The sequence below is a fragment of the Echinops telfairi genome, unplaced genomic scaffold, assembly GCF_000313985.2.
Source record: "Echinops telfairi isolate 266 unplaced genomic scaffold, ASM31398v2 ScPeMD7_9;HRSCAF=40, whole genome shotgun sequence".
Classification (NCBI taxonomy): Eukaryota; Metazoa; Chordata; class Mammalia; order Afrosoricida; family Tenrecidae; genus Echinops; species Echinops telfairi.
In genome coordinates this window covers 9,332,865-9,354,958 of record NW_022103906.1, presented here as the reverse complement: position 1 = coordinate 9,354,958, position 22,094 = coordinate 9,332,865, and positions in this window count along the sequence as shown.

Genomic DNA, 22,094 nt, shown 5'->3' with positions numbered 1-22,094 from the left:
TTTAATAGAACAGAGTATTCTTGCATTGAGGGTGTACTTGAGTGAAGGCCCAATGTCCATCTGCTCCCTTAATACTAAACCTATAAGTAAGTATAGGCACATGGATTTATTTCCCCATCATCATATATTAGTATATTTACATATGTACATGCCTATATTTAGACCTCTCTAAATGCCCTTTGCTTCCTAGTTCTTTCTTCTATTTCCTTTTATGTTCTTCTCGTCTCACTTTTCAAAAGTTCAAAGAGATTTTGTTTCAGCTCATCCACTGAAATATCCTCAATGTCCTATTACTTCTCTTACTTTGATTCTATTTTCCCTATAATTCTTTTTTCTTAGCCTACCCTCTGAACTTTGGCCTTGGGTAAATGCTAACTTTTAAAATCTGAAATATTTTATTTTTTTTACTTAGGGGTGAGTACGGTTCCAGATGTGCAGGATCAAAAACTTGGGGTGGGGTTGGGGTCCCATCATCTGTATTCCATCAGTAAGCCTGGTCTCTTTTATGATTTTGAATTATGATCCACATTTTCCTCCCACTCTAGATAGGACCTTTCAATGAGATCCTTTTCAGCATAGTTGATAGTGGTAGCCAGGCACAATGATCGCTGTCCAATCAGTAAGTCTGATATCTCTTATAGTCTTGTTAGTTGTTCCACATCTTCTCCTACTCTACACAAAACCTTCTACTCTGATTCACATCGAAGCAATTGGTAGTGGCAACTCAGCACAGTCTAGTTGTTCAGGTCTCAGTGTTACGGAAATGGCTGTTTGAATGGTCCAAAGGTTACCTGTTCCCATATATTTTTCAATTGCCATCATTCTTCTTTCCTCTGGAGGTGGGAAGACCAATAGTTAAACAGTATTTAATAACCTAGTCACTACTCATCAAAGAAGATTGTAGAACATTGTCATTTTTAACTATATTATGCCCACTGATGTCCTCCAAGATCTGATGCTTAACCACAAAGCCTAGTAACCGACTCCTTCAAGATGTTTGGTTATGTCTAGGACATTTCTATTACTTTGTCCCCGTGTGCTGTACTGCATGAATGATTGCATGTGCAGCAAGGGTACATTTTGTCCTTAGGTACTGACACGTCTGTTCTATCTCATAGTGGTCCTGTGTATGATGGAAGAAACATGGCTTGGTCTTGTGACATCCTCACAATTCACGTGTTTGAATGACGTGACACTTACTGTATGTCAATTCATTTCCTGGTGGGGCTGTCACTTTTTTTCCAGTTCTACTGTACCAAGCATATGGTCCTTTTCCAGGGGCAGGTCTATCCTCATAAATACCCAAAGAAGATGAGAGAAATCCAGCGATCCTCCCTTCTAAGAAGTATTCTGGCTATACTTCTTCCCGACAGATTTGTTTGTTTTTCTAGCAGCCTGTCACACTTTACTACTCTTTGTCAAAACTATATTTGAAATGTATAAATTAATCTTTGCACATGGCTAATTATTTTTCAACTTTCAGATGTATATAAGCCTATTGAAATGTCATGTCTTTGGTCAGGAGCACTTTAGTTTTCAAAGTTACGTCTTGCTCTGCACAATTTAAAGAGGTTCATGAAGGCCAATTTGTCTAATGAACATGGAATTTGATTTCTTAACTGAGTCTTCCATTAGCTTTGATTATGAATTCAAGTAAAATGATATCTTTCCAACTTCAATCTTTTCTCCATTGACCATGTCTACTGGGTCAGTTATGAGGGTTTTACTACATTAAAGTATAATCCATTCTGAAGACTTCAGTCCTCAATCTTCATCTGCATGTGCTTCAAGTCATCCTCACTGTGAGAAATCAAGTTTGTATCATCTGCACATCACAGACTGTTAAGAGGCTTTCCTCCAATCCTGGAACTTTGTTCTTCATATAATCCAAATTCAGGCCTTCTGTTAGGGTTGAATATATCATTTGTTCTTGAGGTTTTCTCAAAATCCCATTAGCATTTATTCAGTATTATATGTTGGCTCTTGTAAACCTGTTGAAATTTTAGTCAGCTTCGCATCTGAACTTGAAAATCAGCAATGTTATTTTTTTTCTATATTCAGCTGAGATCTACCTTCTCCATCATTCCTTATTACATTTGTGGTCATATTGAGTCTTGTATGTGGTAGTTACATAATTTCATGTAAACTTGATATATACAAGTATAGGGGGTGGAGCCAATCAAGTCAGCCTGATGGTGACTCCTTGTGGGTGTGGCCTTCTCATGGGGGGATGTGGGTTCCTGGGAACCTTCTCTCTGTTAACTTTTCTGCTGACTGACCCTGATTCCTCTCAGAACCCTGTGTCTACTGCCATTGGTTCCACATGATTTTGTACCCACCAACCTGTGATCTTTCTGCATTCTGCGTCATTGCTTGTGACTGCATGAGTCTGAAGAGGGAATTATGACTAGTATCGGATTTATGGACTTGAGTTGAACTGGATTGGGATGTTTTCTTGATATATAATATTTTTGTACATAAAGCTCTTTTTTATACATATTTGAGTGTCACAGAATTTGTTTTTTCTAGTCAACCAGCCTAACACACTGTGTACATCATTTGGCAGTTTCCATATGTATAGTCACCATTGATGCTGTTTAAATAAAATTTGCAATGAGAAAGTCATTGATATCACAAAATTGTTTCATGTACTCTAGGTTCATTTCTAACATCAAAGCCATATTTTTGTACTGTTTCTTTCTCTCTGTTTCCAACTTTGGCATACAATTACCACTAATTATCGATGCATAAGATGAAGTTTTGGACTGAATTTGCATGTAAAATCCTTTAATTTCTTCATTATAAGTTCTAATGGTTTGTTCATAAATTTGAATAATATTTATACCAACTAGATTTTCTTCTATATGTGTAGATATTGTCCTATCACAGACAACATTGTACTCCAAGATAGATCTTAAAATGTTGTTTTTATAGATGAAGGGCAGCATTCTGTTAAATTTGTCATTCTTGGAATAGTATTATATCCATCAATATACATAAAAATATTGACCACTTTAACAATAAAATAAAAAAGCAAGGATACAAATACAGAAGTAATCAAAACATGCAAAACTACATACTTGGAGAAAATGACAAATTAATATATTGAAAGTCAATACAGTTTATCAAAAAGCCAAAAGGATGTTTGAAAGTTGTGAAAATTTCCCAAGCCTACTAGATAGAAATGTTCATTATGAGTAGAACAATAATCTTAAGTAAAAAAAAATTAAGGAGTCAAAAATTTCCTTTTGAAATGTTAGACTACCTTGATTTTATAGATGATTTATTAATAATTCCAAAAAACTGATAAATTATATAAATGATTTCTAGATGCATTTAAGAAGCTATCAATATATTTATCAAATTCTACTGTGCATCTTAGTCAATTGGACGGCTTGTATAGACTCAGTTGTTGAAATCAACCCATGTCTAAATTTTCACTTCTGGGACATTCTCAGATGATGTTGATGTTGTTAATATAGAGAAATTGATATCAAAATCAGAGAATTTATGGATTATCTCAATGGCAATCATTGACTTAAAAATCCTAATATGTCGCCCATTTTATTTTTATTTGGTAAAATTCAATATTTGTGACTTATAAAAGTCTTCAAACTAGGACTTTATAGTGTATGGCACTTGATCAATATTATAAAACCACTTCAGTGTGATTCTGGCTCCTAGTGACTGTAGGGTATCCTATGTTGTAAGCCTTTATGGGAACAAATGAGTTTAACTTCTTTCTTTGGAAGGATGGTGGATTTGAATTGACAACCTTGTAGATAGTCAACAAATTCTTACCTGACAGTGTCTCCGAACCTGAAAAATTATTACAATTCCTATATTTAGTGATTAATCCAATAAAAGTTTATTTAAATTAAGAACTAGCAATTGATTATTATATTAAACAAGTTAATATAGAGTAGAAAATAATGCAATACTAATACTACAATACTAATACTGCATTATCTGCTAATGAAGTCATTATCCTCTGATGCCTGACAATGATAAATTATTAGAAAAGAAATATTTGAGTGAAATTTTGATATTCCAAAAAATTTTAGCCATTCATGGTTATCTTTTGAAATAACAATAGATCATTTGAAAATATAATTTAAAAATCCATTCATACAATCCAAGATATACACTGTTACTGAAAAACATTAATAGTTGATTGAGTAGACATGTCAAGTTGTAAGATGTTACAAAAATAAGCTTATATTGTTAATATTAATCTATATAATTGATGAAATCCCAATCAATAAGAAAGGATCAATTTATGAAATTTAATGAACAATTGGAAATTAATCAATAAAGAACAAGCATGATGGCAATTTTTTTCTGTTTCAAATAAAAATAGTAATATCTCAGCATTACTATCATCTCAAATTTTAAAAAGAAAATAAATCTTTAAAACCAAAATATGACTAAAGCACCTCAGTTTAACATACTAGTAATGTCTTAATGTGATACATTTACTCAATGAAAGGGATTGACTATATATATATGAATATATCAATGAATGAATATAAATATATTCATTCAAATATGAATATTTTAACCAACAGTGAAAGGTACTCCCCCACCCAATTATGGGATTGCATGTGATTTCTTCACACCCTTTCTGCTGTAATAGAATGAACACCCCATGAGTCTACCATTTCATCCACTCAAAGACATTAAACAATGTGCTGGGCACTAAAGTATCTGTGATTAAAGCATACCAATCTAAGTAAGTCTGGGTCTTTCCCAAGGATGTTTTTGTAAAAGCAAGAAATACCACATTTTTATGCACAAAACCTTGGATGGATGATGCACTAGGGTACTTTATTGGTTGTTTTTTAAGTCAACTTGGCTAAGCTAGGATTCTCAGTCATTTTACCATAATCCTCTATGCTGTGACCTCTTAATCAGCTCCAGGATGAGCAACCAAATAGTTATGGGAAGATTGGCATGACATGCACCACCACCCCTTAGTCAGTCACCAGGTCTTTCTCCTACAGATCTACTGAGTGAGTTAACACACAACCTACTTTAGAGTTAGCAGCTGAATTCTTAACTGCTTTGCCCTCAAGACCCATTATTGTTGTGACATTACACATCATATTGTACACTTTCAGCATGCTTACTTATTTATAACTTGCACTCCTGCTTCAACATTTATTATAGCAATGATAAGGTGTGTTCATAATTGTTTTTCTGAGTATCTATGCCTCAAATCAATTCTAACTCATAGTAACCCTATATGGCACAGTAGAACAACCCCATAGGGTTTTTGGCTGTAATCTTAATAGGCGCAAATATGACATCTGTCTCCCTTGAAGATTCATAGTGGGTTTGAACTGTCATCCTTTGAATTATCAGTGACATACTTAACCATTGTCTTAATAAGGTTCCCTGTTTTTTACAAAATAGATTCTAAACTCTAATATATAGACAAATATATAGATTTTAGGGAAATCACTTTAAAATATATGAAAATTTAAAATGAAACAGGACACCTATTTTAACTGGAGACAGGGAAAATGGTGTTCTTGGGGTCTTCCTTATTCTCCATTTAAAGCTCAAAACCCAGTCTATCCATATCTCTAACTAAATAACTGCTGGAGCTAATGCGAAAGTAGAAAAAAGTGCAAATAATTACTGGTAAACGAGAGGCTGCTTAACTTTGCTAAAATAGTCAGACTTGGAAATATTATCTACTGAGTTTAAATACTAGCACTATTTATTATCTCTGTAAACTTAAATCAGTTCATTACCTTGTCTATACATAAGGGGTCCTCACTATTTAGCAATAATAGTGGGACTTACACTGCTCATAGCATTAATGTGTTTATACAGTATTTGTAAAGTTGTCAGAACATTGAATGCATACATATGTGTGTATATTAAATGAATATATTAATAATGATAGATATTGATGGATAATGAATAATATTTTGAAATTTCAAATCCTTCCATTAACCAGTATACAAGACTTATCTAAATGCCTGGTAATTAACTGAAAATTCAGGAATTCAATTCCACCAGTCAATTTGCAGGAGAAAAGACCAAGCAACTCTTCTTCGGTAAAGTTTCCAGCCCAAGTTCCCGTGCTGGGCAGTTCTGCAGGATCACACAAGCCACTATGTGTTGAAATTGTGTTGAGGACATGCAACAATAGCAACATTTAAACTGAAGGAGAGTACTTTTGGTGAGACAAGGTTGTCAACGTTTTTATAGATTTTATATGTTACACTTGGAGAGAAGTTGGAATTCTGCACATAGAGGATATCAGTGAACATTATTGTTTATTGTTTTCAAAAAATTGTTGAGAGATTTTTAAGTAGAGATGCTAGAATAAAAGAAACATTTATTCATTTTTTCGTATTAACATAAATTGTGAAAGAGCAGCATTATCGTGAATTGAAGTGTCTACCCAAAATCCACACCAGCTAGCAATTGTGAGTGTGTTCTTGTTTTGAAAGAGAGATTTGCAGATGTGATCAAGCTAAAATAAGTTTATACTGGTTCAGGTGGGCCATAATCAAATGTATGGTATCCTGATATGAACAGGGAAATTGTACACAGAGATGCAGAAGAAGAAATCCACTCAAAGACAAAGGCAAAGCCAGGAGCGGTACGGCTACAACAGAAGCAATGTCAAGGACTACCAGCAACCCCAGAAACTAAGAATAGTCATAGAAGGATCCCTTCCAAAGCTTTGAGATAAAACATTGCTATGCTGACCCCTTGCTTTCAATGTACCAGCCTCCAGAACTATAGGAAAATAAACTCCATTTTATGTCACAGCGTGTGGTAATTTATTACAGCAGTTCTAGGAAAGTAATGCAAGCACTTTGATAAAAACCAGTAAATTAGGAAAATAAAAATAAAATAGAAACAATTATCATAAATGATTAACGTAATATAAAATAGGAAAATGAATTCAAATGCATCGATTCTTATACTATGACTGGACAGGATTTTTATATAGTATAAATAGAGATAGATTAGGTTAAAACTAAGTAAACTATCTCCATTATTTAAAAGAAATATAATGATTGGGCAATTAAGTTATTTTTTAGTTGTTGTTTACATATTATTGTGAATTAGGTGATGGTTTCCATTTTAGATCATTACTTTGTATTCAACAACTTAAAATAAATTATCTAACCTCTCAATAGGTTGTCTTGTCTGGCCCCTGCTTCCCCCATTTCCCCCTTCTCCCTCTTGTAGGCTATTATTTTCCACAACACACAACTTAACATACTTTTTAATGGAAAAATGTTTTAAAGATTAAAGTATAGGCATGAGTAAATCAATACCAGACAAAAGAAAACAGGAAAGGCAATATCATTTTCAGACAAGGTGAAATTTAAGGTTAACACACAGAAAGCAAGCATTGAATAATGATTAAAGAGTAAGCATATAATTCTGATATAACATTCATGAAATTGAATGTAATAGTAAATAAAATAGACTAGTTTATAAACAAAAACTATTTTTAAATGAAGGAAAATGTGATATAAATGCAGCTTTATTCAAATTCAATATAACATTTTTCAGAATTGAGCTATCAATGAAAATATCTCTGAATCTATCTGTAGGGGTAAAGTTTTTGCCAAGCCACAAAAAAATTGGTAAATATAACACAAGAAAATTATTAGAAATGCTAAAGAGTTGTTACTATTAGATGCAACATTAATTAAAATTATTTTGTCACATTGTTATAAAGACTTTCTAAATGCAACCTCTCACTTTCTGTATTCATGTCATCATGACCTGGTACCAACAGACTGTCAAGTGCACCTTGCCTATGGCTCCAACCTTGAAGAGCACTGACTTAGAAGGCAAAAATAAGTGACACTGTAAAACACTTGAGTATCCACTCAACAGTCTTGATTTCTAAGTCATGTATAAAGACCATATCTTTATACAGGAAATTGCATTGACCTTTCATTGAACATTGCATATGCTCATAACAAACATCTTAGAATACAAAATTGTTAACTTATAGGTTACTATTTTTGAAGATAATATGAAATTGGAAAAAATATCTAAACAGCATGGGGATGAGAAAAATATTCTCAAATAACATTCTAAAAGAATGTAAAATTCAAATCACTCCTTTAAAAGAAAATTATTACCCAAGTGTAACCTATGGATCATAAAAAAATAGTGTACTCAAAGAAAAATGATTTTGTTACTATATTTATTAATAAAAGGATAGTAAATAATGAAATACCCTAGAACTTTTCTTAAGAATTTATGAAAATGCTTATATAAAACAAAGTAAAATTAGAAGATAATCATTAAATATAATTACAATAAAAATAGCAGGAAATAAATGAATCATTCTGCAAGCTACATTTTGGAAGATGTCTTCAAAATGAACTGCTCACAGACTTTCAAAAATAGTTCAAGGTAATAGTGAGTGAGGTATAGAATAGATTCATTGTTTTATAATTTCAAAAGTAAAAAATATGAAGAAGGTAACTAATATCCTAGCAAATTAGAAACAAATGCCAACTACATAAAAACTGAAAGAGATAAGTAAATCAAATATCATAGAAGAACCTAGAAATCACAACTATCATTGAAAAAAAAAGCCCTAGAGTATTAGTGCTTATTGTAATTTCATTTACTATTCCATAATAGAAGACTGTCTCTATTTTATGAAAGATTTATGTTGAAATGCCAAAAAACACAGTCCTCACATTAAACTACATTATTTTCATTTACTACTATAGATAATGAGTATAAATAAAAATATTAGCATATAAGGTAGCAATTTTAAGCTTAAATTCAAGGAAAAATATATTAATAATTTATAAATTATTAAGGGTGCATGGGGGAAAGGGGAGGAGGAAGGGAAGGTGGGGGGGAAGGAAAATGAGCGGATTCCGGGAACCCAAGAGGCAAGAGAATTTTGGGAATGATGAGGGCACCAAATGTATAGATGTGCTTTACACAATTGATCTATGTATTGTGATGAATTGTATGAGCCCCAATAAATTGATTAATTAAAAAAAATAAAAACCTGGAAAAAAAATATATTTCTGGGACATTGCCACCAACACTGAAAGCTTCTATGGCGCTGCCATATTTCCACCAACTTTGGATTCCTAGGACGCTGCCACCATGACCGGTGATCTGTTTCCTGGTTCACCAGTTTTCATCACTGGCATATGGCTACATGAGTCTGAAAAGTGACTTACTGACGAGCATCAGACTTGGGGAATTAAGTTGGCCTGGACTGGCATGCCTTCTTGATATATAAGTACTTCTTGATATAAAGCTATTTCATCTACATAGATGAATATCACTAGATATGTTCCTCTAGCCACCTGGTCTCACACAGCTATGCTGCTTTTAAAGTAGACTTTAGAGAAAAGGACGTCAGTAGGAATAAAATCATATAGGATGTTACCTAACTATAGGAAAAATAAATGGAAAGGCTATAATAGAAGAATAAAAATCAATGTTTCCAAACACTTGAAATGTCAACATACTTTTAAATATGTCATAATTCAAATAGGAAATTCCAAAGGAAATACAGAAATGAAAACAAAATATGTTATATCAAATTTTGTGAGATGCAATTATTGCAGTGTGGAAAGGAAAAGGATGGCTCAAAATTATACATTAAAATGAGAGAAGTTTTCAAATTAAGAAACTAAAAACAAGAGATCAAATAATCCTTGGGGGGAAAAGGAAGATAAAAATATAAGTACAGATCTATGAAATTAACAACAGGAAACCAAGAGGAAATTATTTCTTTATTTTACTTTTTTTTTGAGGGGGAACCCAGATTAGAGGAAATAATTTAAACTGCCTTTTCTTTTAAATGAAATTGATAAGATTGAGAAACTTAGGGCAAGATAAACAGTAAAAAATTAAAAGTATAGGAGTCAATATCAAAATTGAAATAGTAGACAATCTCCACATATCCTGTAACTATTAAGAAGATGATACTGTAGTAAATTCTATGATATTTGGATCAATAACTTAAAATATAATACATTAATTGAAAAAAAGTGTTGTCTAGAGATTTACTTAATAAGGCTCTGCTAGCCGTACTCTTTGAAACTTTGACCAAATTATGAGATGAGACCAGTATGAGTACATGCATGTAACTCTGAATTGGGGACTGGTCAATTTTGCCAGCCTGTTGAATGAGTGACCTTGGTGATATGCGTCCTGATATGCTTCTTTTGCTTGAGTAACCAATTAAGAGCTTCTGTTGCCTTTGGTCAGTTTGCATCTTTGTGAACTTGCTGACCAACACCTGAAAGGCTGTGTTGGCAAAATGTACTCAATTGCTCTGGATCATATATCTGGTTTATCTCTCTCTGCTTCCCCTCTGGTGAGTTAGCAGCCTGTCATCTGACTAGCCACTGCACATTAGAATGTCTCTCCAAAGGTGTAAAGAGAATCTTTGAGACAGGAATCTGAACTACAGATTTGGAATTTGCCAGCCTTAAAAAAATGAATGAGCCATTTTTTTTTGTTAATTTTAATTCTGTGAGATGTTGCAGGGAATTCAGTAACTCAGGTAGTTTAATGGGTTATGCATTGGACCGCCAACTACAAGGTCAGTAGTTTGAAACCATCAGGACCTACAAGGGAGAAAGATGAGGCTCTCTAGCCCCACTTCTACAGAATTTCAGCCTAGGAAGCCATAGGGTCAATTCTGCCTTGTCTCATAGGGTATCTATGAGTCAAATCAACTCAATGGCAGTAAGTTTAATGTTTATTAAAGATAGGAGAAGAATAGTATTACTTTATATAAAAGATAATTAAGTCATTCAATATTTGGGGAGAAAAATGGAGATTTGTGATGTTTTTAAACTGCATCTCATAGGGATGAGTCCTGTGCTTATATTTCTAAATGAAATGATGCATACAACTGCAAACAACCAAAGTTCAATCCAGATAAATTGAGTAATATGAATAACTTAATGCCACTATGAAAATTGAATTCTTAATGAAAAATGCTTGATTTTCTTTTGCAGTGTTATACATGTAACTAATATAAAATCTATCAATTGTACTCAAAAAATGTAGATTGTGTTTATACAGAAAGTTTAACACATATATTTATAGATTTCTTATTTGTAATACCCCAATTTGGGAACAACCCAGATTTTTTTCAAATACTCTATGGATATTCAGAAACTAAAAAGAACTATTGATAATACAACAAGTTGATAAATCTCCAAAGATTAATGGTTAATTAAATTAAAAAAACACCAATTATTATAGCATCTAAGGTCGTCCATTAGAGGATACAAACTGGTAATGACATTGACGCTAATCCAATGCTGAGAACCTTAAGCACAGCAGTGAAACATTGTGAGATACTGAAGGCCTAAGGAGCGGAAGCAGAACATCGTCAAAGTAGTGCTAGAATATGAGTCTTGGGTTGAAAGACCCTCGAAACATGACTGAAGAGGAGCTACTTTCTCAAAGTAGAGTTGACCAGGGAAATGTGAACGGAGTAAAGCCTGTGCGAGTGGAGCCATTGTGATGTTCATTTGATAATGGGGCATAACTAAAGGTTAGGAGAAAGAGCTGAACATTTTATTTGTAATCGGAACTTGGAACATACAAAGTATGAATCTTGTAAAATTGGAAGTTGTCAGAAATGAAATGGAACGCATAAAGATACACTAGGTGTTAGTGAGCTAAAATGAACTGGCACTGCCTATTTTGCCTTAAAAAATCATATGGGTTAATATGCCGGGAATTACACAATGAAAAGAAATGGAATTGCACTCATTGTCAAAAAGGACATTGCAGATCAATCTTGAATACAATGCTATCTGTGTTAGGATAAGGTCTGTCTTCAAAAAATTCCCAATTAATATTCAAATGTATGTGCCGACCTAGTGATAAATGATTGAAGAATTTTAACAATGTCTTCAGTCAGAAAGAGAACAAATATGAAATCAAGACACACTGATAATTATTGGTGATTGGAATGCAAGCGTTGGAAACAAAGAGGAAGGAACAGTATTTGGACACTATGAACTAGGTGAAATAAATGAAGTTGGAGTGTGCAGTATAATAGAAGTTTTCAAGATATGATAGCTACAACTCATAAAGTGAGAATAACGAGACAAATGAGACTAATAACGGGCAATGCAATGTAACAATTAGAGAGAATTTGCTAGTACAAAGGGGACACAGTCTGGTGGCACTGGGACTTCTCACCACAGGTTAATGGTAAAAAACCAAGAAAGAACAATGAGGTGGCTTTTCTCAGAATTATTTTTAGCCTCAGAAAGCCTATATATAGGGTCACTATATGCTAGTACAAATAGAAATGAAAGATTTCTAAATATGTTTTTACACATGCAGCAAATATATCTGTGAATATAGTAGAGCATGTTGGGTGTGGGGGTGAGCAAAGCTATGGAATCATATTGGCCATAATCAAACACCTTAAGGGAATGAGTGATTGGGGCTGTAGTCCATATCATAGTCTTGGAGGCACGCAAAGTTCATTTGGTATTTTATAGTCCAGAAAGACAATGCACTTCCTACTGTGTTAGTGGGTAAAGTATTTCCTGGTTTCTCTACTACTGGAGCTAAGAAGATTGAAGAAAATAAAAGACACAAGGATACAATTATTCCAATTCACTAATGGACAATATGAGCACTAATCTCCTTGAACCTGGTAAGAAAAACTAGATGATGGGGCTGCCAGTGGAGACCACTCAACTGGAAACTTGAAAGGAAACCCAATAAGAGGTCCTTGAAATAATGGGAGAAAAATATAGAGCAAAACTTTTTTTGTTTTAAACATTTTATTGGGGGCTTGTACAACTCTTACCACAATCCATACATTCATCCATTGTGTCAACCATATTTGTACATTTATTGCCTTCATCATTCTCAAAACATTTGCTTTCTACTTGAGCCCTTGGAATCAGCTCCTCATTTTCCCCCCTCCCTGCCCTCCCTCCCTCATGAACCCTTGATAATTAATAAATCATTATTATTTTGTCACGTCTTACACCGTTCAACATCTCCCTTCACCCACGTTTCTATTGTCTGACTCCCAGGCAGGGGTTATAAGTAGATCCTGGTAATCACTTCACCCTTTCTACCCCACCTGCCCTCCACCCTCCCGGTATCACCAGTCTCACCACTGGTCCTGAAGGGATCATTTGTCCTGGATTCCCTGTGTTTCCACTTCTTATCTGTACCAGTGTCTACCTGGATTTGTAAGGTAGAATTGTGATCATGATAGTTGGGGTGAAGGGGAAGCATTTAAGAACTAGAGGAAATTTATGTGTTTCATCTTTGCTACACTGCACCCTAATTGGCTCATCTCCTCCCCGTGACCCTTCTGTAAGAGGATGTCCAATTGCCTATAGATGGGCTTTGGGTCCCCACCCCACACTCCCCCTCATTCACAATGATATGATTTTTTGTTCTTTGATGCCTGATACCTGATCCCTTCGACACCTTGTGATCACACGGGCTGGTGTGCTTCTTCCATGTGGGCATTGTTGCTTCTCGGCTAAATGACCGCTTGTTTACCATCAAAATTTTAAGACCCCAAATGCTATATCTTTTGATAGTCGGGCACCATCAGCTTTCTTCATCACATTTGTTTATGCACCCATTTGTCTTCAGTGATCGTGTTGGGAAGGTGAGCATCATGGAATGCTGGTTTAATAGATCAAACTGTTCTTGCATTGAGGGAGTATTTGAGTGGAGGCCCAATGTCTATCTGCTACCTTAATGCTAAATCTATAAATATATGCACATAGATCTATTTCCCCATCCTCATATATAAATATATTTACATACATGCATGCCTGTATTTAGAGCTCTATAAATGCCCTTTGCCTCCTAGTTCTTTCCTCTATTTCCTTTTACTTTCCTTTTGTCCCACTATCATGCTCAGCCTTCATTTCATTTTCAGGAGTTCCTCTCGGCTACATTGCTCTTGATCAAGCCCTACCAGGCCTCTCACACTCTCCTTGCCACTTATTTTGAATCACTTGTTTTTCCCTTGTCCCTGGGTTTGTTAACACCACTTCCTTTCCCCCACTTCCTCCTGTCCCATGTCCCCCCAGAACCATTGGTCCCATTGTTTTCTCCTCCAGATTGTTTATCCAGCCTATCTTATCTAAATACACCTGCAGAGATAATAATATGCACAAAAACAAGACAGAGCAAAACAAAGCAACAAAAGAAAAGAAAACAAAAAACAATGACAGAAAAAGAGAGGAAAGCCTGTAATTAGTTCAAGGTCTGTTTGTTGAACTTTAGGAGTGTTTTCCAGTCGAGTCTGATGGGGTGCCAAACCCTGGCCTGAAAGTCTTTTTTTTAGTACTCCCTGAGGACTTCCTTGCTGTACTCCCATTGCTGTTCTGTTGCACGCCCTTAGTGTTTTGCCTTGGTGTGATGTGGTCAGATTGGTCATGATTCCCACACTGTGTCTCCAGTGTTGTACCCTGTAAGACTATGGGTCACTGAAGGATGTGTTGTCTCATAGTGGGGATGGCCATATGGTCTTCTCTATGCATTGCCTCCTCTGAGCGGGAATATCATCCTCAGGGCTTGGTGGGTCAGGATGTACTCCACTCTCTCTTCCCACCCCTTCATTTGCTCCTGTGTGCTCTAATCAGACATGTCTTTTTCCCTGAGCTGTAGCTTCAGTGCTGGCCTCTGAAGTAAATTTTTCTTGGGAGAGGCATGGCTGTTCATGTGGTTGGGATTGGGGCCGGCCCCTCAGACATCTCTACTGGTTTCCTGCTTCATGCTGATATGTTGCATTCACATCTTAGAGTACAGGTTTGAAGCCTGGTCCCTCTTTCCCTGTGGAGATATAAACAATACCCTCCCCTTGGGTGGGTTAGTGCCCTGTTTCCCCTCCACCCATGGCTTTTAGAACAAAACTTATAATCATAAAAAGACCAGTCCTACTGGTCTGATACATATGGTGAACCCTTTGGAAGTATGATCCTTAGACATTCTTCAAACCACCACAGAACTCATCTTCTTGGTTCAACCTGCAGGGAAGTGAAACACTAATCTTGTGACTAACAAAAGCAAGAAGCCAGGTACTCATTAGAACAATCAACCAGACACGAGGAGAAGGGCTGTGCTACACAGAAATTACGCTCAGGCGGCAAAGAGACGGAAAGGATAAAGAAGAAGTAGAAAGCAGAATTGTAAAAGCAGATATGTTAACTAATCCATGTAAACAATGTGTCTTAAGCAAATAAAATAATGCATGAATAGATGGAATGAGGTCAGAATTAGCCTCTCAAGACAATGAAAGAGAGATTTCAAAGAACAGCAAAGACAACAACAAAAACCTAATAAAACAGCACCCTGAGCATTCTTTCTTCCCTTGTGTATTAAAAAAAAATATGACCATCCTATTCCAAACAGTAAGATTGACCTACTGCTTCTACTCTTATAATACTCTGTTGACATCTGAAGTGATAAGTAGATGAATCATCTTTGGGGGTTCTCTTCTCTAAGTACTAATTACCATTCTGAAATATTGATAGCTGCTACTTTGGGGAGAAGCCACTTGGCCTTTAGAGTGCTGCACTACAGCTTGAGGTAAATGCTCAAACGAAGGGATGGAGGGATGGCAAAGGGAAGCAATAGTGCTGAGGAAATCAGTATAAAACAGCTTGGCCTGTCCTCATTTTCGCTTAATCATTTATATCTGAAAGAGCAAGAACTGGCAGGAGTGGATTCACTAAAAGGCCAGCCCCCTCAATGTTTTTAACTAATGTCATGCTTAGGAGTCAGAATATATACTCTTTCCCTTTCAGTTCTGCCTTTCCATGAGAGAGCATAGCTAAGTTTTCGCAGGTATGGCATATGCTTTGGACACCATGTGAAGGGGGTGCCACCGCTCAGTGTCTTTTAACTATTTCTGTCACCAGCTGGAAGGGAGGATTAATCACTTGATCGTCAGCCACATTAAAAGTTATACTTTAACATTTGGGAGCTCCCACGGGTTAAGGAAGAATGTGTGACTTTGCATTGATGAGTGTGAAAAAAAGAAAAATCTGACCCCACCCCCAAAAACATTGTTTTTGAGTGCACCATAGCCTACATTTCATGAGCGATAGCCGTTGCAATATCTTTGTAGTGGCATGGATGTTCAGTCAAAAAGTCGGCTGCATTGTACTTTTGAACTGGTATTATGGACATCTAAAAGACGGCTATGTGTGGCGTTTGGTTAGGGGCGCAGTTTTCGCGCTTGGTCCAGGCACTTTTGTCTGTAGACACTCCTCTGTTTCACAGACCGCCACCCTTTTGTTTTCAACTGCTAATGCAGTTCACACCATCTTGGCATGGTTCATATCATCTTGTTCCATCTGCTTCAATAACTGAGGACACCGAAAGATTGCCTACTAAAAATACATAGGAAAACAAAATAAAAGGAACTCAATATTGATGTACCTCTTAATAACTTTATGTTTTTCTTATGGCTGAACAAGGTATATGCTCATATGCTCCTGGAAAAAATTTAAACTAAGTAATTATAGATATGGCATTTGACTGCAGAATAAAAAGGCAAGCACAAAATAAAACTGGAGAAAAACCTTAGGTGGTGTTTATACAATTCATTTCTGTATTCTTTAGCTATGTTTACTCTTTCCTTGTAATTAAAATATATCTTTAATATGGAATAAATAACCCACAACTAAGGAATGTAGTAATATAATAGTGGAAATGCTTGAAGAAGTCAAAGATCCCGGCACTTCAACTACTGTCATTCAGTATCTTGAAAAGCTTAAATCTTATAAACAGTAAGTTGATGCAACACTGTCCTCAGGCCACAATTATTCAGTTTATTCATAGTGCTTGATACCATTGTAAAATGCGTATGAAGGCTTTAATATCTCATATTAAATTTGTAGTGGTCCAACTGCTACAGAGTAAAACTAATTTGACACTTAAAAGTACTTCTGTGTCGTAGATCAAGAAATGAAACCTTCAGATTAAGAGCAAAGGGCCACACATCTAAGTAATGATAAAGAGGGAATTCAAACCTGGGTATTATGATATTAATAACAGTATTTCTCTTCCTTCCTCTTGTATCCCACCTTGATGTCTTATTTAAATGATGAGTCATTAATCATTTCTTTTTTTCTCAAAGTTTAACATTAAATATAGCAGACTTTTCAGTGAAAAATTTAAATGGAGTCACGTTTTATTAGTATACCCAATAGATTATAAAACAAGATTTACCTGAGAATTAGTTTCCAAATCATGTAGATTTGGCTCTAGATAGGATTATGCATAGTTTTTTAAGAAGAAGATAATATCTTGTAATACGATTACTGTATACCAAGATATAAAATATATTTTGAAGTAATTAGCATATTTGATATACTAGTTTCAAGGATCAAGACGTAGTCTATGGGTGGTTTTTATATGACCCAAAATGAATTTTTATGTATCTGACATATAATTTATGTTGAACTTTGACATATTAATTGAAAGACAAATATTTCTCAAGGAAGAAAAGCAAGGCAATTGGTGTAACAGTCCACAAAAACTGTTCCTTGGAATACTCAACTGGAGAACATCAATCTCCATGACTTGGGGATCAGAATAACTAAAGTGTCCCAATTTCCAATACCACCTCCTCTCAAAGGGATCCTATTTGAAGTCCCTTTGTAATGTAATGAAATTCAAAATTATAAGTGGGATCAGATTCACTGGTCAGATAGAGACTTCCTTAAGATGATGTCCATTAGCCACAATTCATGTCTGGAACTGAGCTTCCTCGGTGACTCATCTTTCAGTCAAACAATAGGTTGGCCTATTAGGGGAACAGCAAGGAGCCTGGTAATATAGTGGTTTACACATTAGGTTGCTAACCTGAGTAGTGATAAAATACCACCACTCCATGCTAGAAACACAGACTTTCTACTCCCATAAAGAGTTTCAGTCCTCAAAACCCACATGGGAAGACCTACTCTGTTCTATGGGTTTACTATTAGCTATATTATATCGACAGGGAGCTACCAGATGTTCCATTTGAATGCAGAAGAGGATTTGGAACAAGGAATATCATTCCTGGTGTCAAATAAATCTTGGTTCAAAGATTAGAACATAAAAAAATGTTTACTTGTGTTATATTGACTACATTAGGGCATTAGACTTTGTGGGTCATGACAAACTATGGATAACCTTGGGAAGAATGAGAATGACAAAACACTTCATTGTCCTCATGTGGACCTTGTACATAGATCAAGAAGTAGTGTCTGAAAAGAACAAGGGAATGTTGAATGGTTTAAAATCAGGAAAAGTGAGCTTCAGGGGTGTATCCTTTCACTATACTTGCTCAATCTGTATGCCTAGCAAATCATCAGATAATATAGATTAGAGGAGGAATAATGTGGTATCAGGATTGGAGAAAGGTTCATTAACAACCTGCAGACAGGCAGGTGACACAACCTTGCTTGCTGGAAGTGAGGAGGACCTGAATCACTTGCTGATGAAGATCAAGGATTGTAGCCTGCAGTATGAGTTACTACTCTATGTGTAAAAGACAAAACTCTCACAGCTGGGCCAAAAGGAAACATCATGATAAATGGAGAAAAGATTTAAGTTCTCAAGAAGTCCATCTTGCTTGGATCCACAATCAATGTTCATGGAAGCAGCAGTGAAGAGATCAAAAGATGCTTCGCATTAAATAAACCTGCTGTATTGAAAATGAACTTTTGAATATAGAAAAACTAGGCTGTTACTTTGAGAATGAAGGTGCACCTTACTACAACCATGGTATTTCCATTGTTTCATACGTGAAAGTTGTACAGTGAATAAGGAAAGCCCCAAGAGGAATAGATGCATGTGAACTGTGGTGCTGGAGAAGAATATTGAAATTACTATGCACTGCTAAAAGGGCAAACTGATCTGTCTTGAAAAAAGTCTGACCAGAATGTTCCTTCAACACAAGATGGCAAGACTTTGTCCCGCATACTGTAGACATGTCAGGAGAGACCAGCCTCTGAAAAATGACACTCTTCTAGGTAAGGTAAAGGGGTAGCTAAAAGAGTAAGGTCCTCAAGGAGATGGATTGGCACAGTAGCCACAAGAGTGGGCTCAGGCAGAGACATAATGGCGAGGATGGCACAGGACCAGGCAGTGTTTTGTTCTGTCGTGGTTAGGGTTGATAGAGGTCAAACCCAACTTGATGGCACCAAACAACAACAATGAAGTGATAACAACTGGATGGTAGTGAGTTCGGTTTTTTGATAAAGGGAACAATTAACTAGTAAAGAACATACACTTTTCATCTGAGGTCAAACTGGCAGTATTTACACATATACAAGGTCCAGAAAGTTTGAAAGAAAGAAATGGAAGTGGGAATCAGAAAGGAAGTTGAATGATTGGTGTTGCATTAAAGGATTGCAATCAATGAGATTGAACAAAAAAAATATAAATTGATGTTTTGAGCTACAAACCTTCATCTAATTCATAATTATTTTTAAAAATTGGATTAAAAATGTAATTTACCTTAGAAAATTCTCAGAATCAATTTTTTTTAAAGATGATCTACATTTATCATTTGAGAAATGGCAGTTAAAGTAAGTGTGTGCTTTATAATGTGGAATATTCAGTCATATCTGAGCCTGATGGTTCCACATTCTTGTTAGGGTAAGTTCTCATTTCCCCGTGTACTTGGAATAGTCACTTAGAGTGCTCATGGGACTCCGAGGGCACAGGAAGCCAAAAAAACATAGATGCAGACCTTGACAAAGAAGCACACAGCCATTTCCTAGTTGTGTTATTAAAATCAGATTATTATTGGATATGAGAATTGTCTTCCAGTATGTATGTTTAGGATGTTTATTTTGCAAACCTATGTGGTAAGACTTGGTGAATACATTATCTACTTACTAACAATCAAATTCTACTTGCTTGTAAAATGGTTTGTTGTTTATTATATTCATCTTTTCTCATGAGAAGATGTGCTCGTTGTTATTTCAGTCTGATATCTACCATTTACTTAGGAAAAATGAGCTGCTCAAACTTCCAAAACCCCCACTCACTGACATTGAGTTGCTTGGGACTCATAATGACCTTGTAAGACAGGGTAGAACTCCCCAGAGGCTTTCGAAGGTTGTAAATCTTTAAAGCCCACGGCCACATCTTACTCCCACAGAGTGGCTGGTAGGTTTGTAGGGAGGTCTTTTCAATTAGCAGGCAAGTGCCCTAACCATTGTACAACAGGGCGCCTAATCCAAATATCTCACTCAACTCACTGCCATCCAGTTGCCTCTGACTCCTAGGAACCATGTGGGACAAGGTGGAACTGCCTGGTGAGTCCCTGGGACTATAACTCTAGAATTGTAGGAAGCTCCATCTTTCTCCCACTGATTGGCTGGTGGTTTTGAAGTGCTCCCCTTGTGGTTAGCAGCCCAATACATGTGAGGAAGAGTCAAAGCCCTTTAGTTAAAATTGTGACTACTTAGCTCAATGTTTAGACACAAATTAAGTGCTTCAATACCCACATTCACTTTGTAAGTTAATATCATTTTCTTTAGATTTGTTTCTTTAAGCTGAAATTTATATTTTCAATGTTTTTTAAGTGCATTGTTTTAAACTTCATTTTTTTTCTAAATTTAAGATAGAATAATTATCCTTAATTATTTTATATATGACTATTGATATTAACTCTAAAACATACGTATATGTATATGTTTGTAATCAACAAATACCAGGGAGTTTCAAAATGTTTGTGGAAATTTTTCTTTTCCATGACCTTTTACAAGCCCCCTCATATACCACTTCTATATATAATATATATAAAGTGCTATTATTTTGAAGTTTAGTTCTAAAATTATAAATTATTTAAATTTCTAGTAGTTTGGATAGACTCCGGAGACCATCTTTCACACCATAATCATTCTTTTAAATCATTTTATTGGGGGCTCATACAATTCTTATCACATCCCATACATACATCCATTGTGTACATTTGTTGCTATCATCATTCTCAAAACATTTGCCTTCTACTTGAGCCCTTAATATCGGCTGCTCATTTTCCCCCACACCCCCCTCACTCACGAACCCTTCATAATTCACAAATTATTATTGTTTTGTCATAAGTTACACTGTCCGACGTCTCCCCCCGCCCTCTTCTCTGCTGTCCATCCCCCAGGGAGGAGGCTATACATAGATGCTTGTATATGTAGATTCTTGGTCCCCGTTTCCACCCCACATTCTCTCCACATTCCAGGCATCACCACTCTCACCATAATCTTTTATGAATTAAAATACTGATGTGAAATTGAGTTGTCAAACTTATTATACATATATATAATATTTTATATATAGTGAGAGGGAGAGTCTCAAAGTACCCTCTCCACAATTTTAACTAATCCCCAATATCATTTGCTAAATATCAAAGTTATTATTAATTCTTTTATTTATTTGTTAAGTGTTGATAACTCTCCAAGAGCTTACCAAAACTGTATCCTAAAACTATGTTTGCTCTGCTGCAATTACTTGTTCTGCTAACTTCAGTCATCGGTTAAGTAAATGCTAGTAGATTTGTGTTTACACTGAGTTATTTTAAAAATTATTAGTTTATAAATAATTGTGAAATGATTGATTTATAAATCGGGTATGCAAAAGTTTATAATGTTTGTTTTCTAGTATGCAAAAGTATATTCATCAAATATTATCTTCATTTTTGTATAAAATTTTATTATCAGCATGATTTCAGAATTTAGCAATATTTAGGACCCCTCTTGATTTCACTTACTAATAAATCATGTGTAAGTGAAGGAAAACAATCAAAGGAAAAGGAAATTTAGTAAATTTTCAGAAAAGGAGGGAAAGGAGAATTTTCAAGAGAATAAATGTGTATGCTTCTAAGTCAATGGCATCCTGAGGAAGAATTAATTGAGCTGTGGGATTCCTAAGAAGCACTGCCTCCCTAAAGGGAAATAAAGTAGACAGAAGAGATGAGCAGGCAAGGGAGTTCTCCATCCATCAGACCAGAGCCTCATCCCAGGGCAATATGGATGCTCTGAGGAATGAAGGTGATGGATCGCAGCCTAAAGAGCAGTAAGGGAAGCCAGGGGCTGGTTGCCATTACCATG